Source organism: Echinops telfairi, unplaced genomic scaffold (assembly GCF_000313985.2).
Source record: "Echinops telfairi isolate 266 unplaced genomic scaffold, ASM31398v2 ScPeMD7_28;HRSCAF=97, whole genome shotgun sequence".
Lineage (NCBI taxonomy): Eukaryota > Metazoa > Chordata > Mammalia > Afrosoricida > Tenrecidae > Echinops > Echinops telfairi.
This window is the reverse complement of record NW_022103925.1, coordinates 4,204,090-4,205,704: the sequence shown is the minus strand read 5'-3', so window position 1 is coordinate 4,205,704 and position 1,615 is coordinate 4,204,090. Positions and strand designations below refer to the sequence as shown.

General features: G+C 61.9%; 1 protein-coding gene across 1 annotated transcript in view; it reads left to right on the top strand.

Moving 5' to 3' along the window:
• EVC (EvC ciliary complex subunit 1) overlaps positions 1-1,615 on the top strand; it is a 68,661-nt gene that overhangs the window by 36,483 nt on the left and 30,563 nt on the right. The gene's annotated exons all lie outside the window — the stretch shown is intronic.

Here is a 1,615-nt window from a genome sequence, read left to right as displayed (position 1 = left end):
CACAGAGAGTCCCCAGGAGTCAGTCAGCTCAGGGGTACTGGTTTACTGGTAATAAAACCAAACACTAAACTCACTCACAGGGACCCTACAGGACAGGGTAGAACTGCCCCTGGAGGTTCCCGAGACTGTCACTCTCTATGGGAGGAGAAAGCCCCGTCAAACCCCCTCACTGCTCTGAGGGAGAAAGAGGAGGCTGTCTGCTCCAGCCAAGCCTTACAGCCTGAACACCTGCTCAGGGGGGTTCAGGGGGGCACCCCAGCATGGCAGGGGCCCCACCGCCCTACCTGCACCCAGCACCGGTCCTCTGGCACCCTCTAGTGGCCGCACAGGCAGCTGTTGAATGAAAACCAAGACAAACCCATTGGCAGAGGTACGGCGAGAGAGCTCCTTAGAGGCAGGGATGGCGAGACTCCTGTCATCAGGAGAGACCAGTCCCTGGGGAAGGACATCCTGCTTGGTCAAGTGGAGGGGCAGCGAGAGAGAGGAAGACCCTCGAAGAGATGGACGGACTGCCACCAGGGGCTCAGGCACAGGGACCACTGAGCACGGCGCAGGACCGGGCGGTGTTTCGTCCTGTCTTGCAGGAGGGTTTTAACGCGTCAGAACTGACTCGGGGCACCTCACCACGGCAGGCTCATTGCCATTGGGTGGGTGCAGACTGGCAGGGACTGGGCAGGGCAGAACTGTCCCATATCGCCCGGGGCTGTCCAACTCAGGGACACAGACTGTCTCATCCTTTCCCGGCCAAGCGGCTGGTGGCCTCAAGGCCCTGGACCGTGCGGTCAGTGGTGCAGTGCTCCACCCACTGCCCCCCACCCGGCCCCTTGGATTGGAGGAAGGAGGTTCGGCACTGCTGGGTCCGTCCGTCCGTCCGTCTGTGGGGCTGGTTGAGTTTTCCCGAGTCGGTGACAGAGGTCCTGTCTGAACCCGAGGGGTCACTGCCCACGACTGTGCACAGCCCAGCAGAGTGAGCACCATCCTGGGCCAGGCAGTAGGGACATGGGGAGCAGCCGTGGCTGACCTTTGGGGGCCCTCATCTGGCGGGACTCCCCTCTGTGAGCTCCCCCGGGACAGAAGCGGGGTGGTGCAGTGTCCGAGGGGAGGGGGCAGTGGGGCCCCCTGGGGCGGGGCCAGCAGCAGGGAGGTGGGGGACCATGGGCAAGAGATTATAATGGCCCCTGAGTGGAGGTCAGTTAGTGCAGGGTGTGGGCTAAGGAGAAAGACGTCTCCTGATGGGTTTAATTGTGTTCCCTGCAAAAGGTGTTGGAATCTCAACCCCTCCCTAGACCTGGCCAGGGGGTTGTTTAGGGAGGCTGGTTGGGGGTATGGCTGGGAGGTAGGGGCTGGGGGGGTGGGGCAGGACCTCATCACTCCTGAGAGCTTGAAAGAGCAGCCCAGACCCAGGGACAAGCCTGCCCAGGTGGAGGGGGTGGACAGCTGCCAACTGCAGATCACGGGGTCTGAGAACCCCAGGACCAGAGATGCTGAAGTCAGGGCCTCCCCAGGATTGCACAGAACCAGAGAGAGAGAGAGAGAGCCTTCCCCCAGAGTCTACAGAGAGAGAGAGAGAGAGCCTCCCCCAAGAGTGCACAAAACCAGAGAGAGAGGAGCCTTC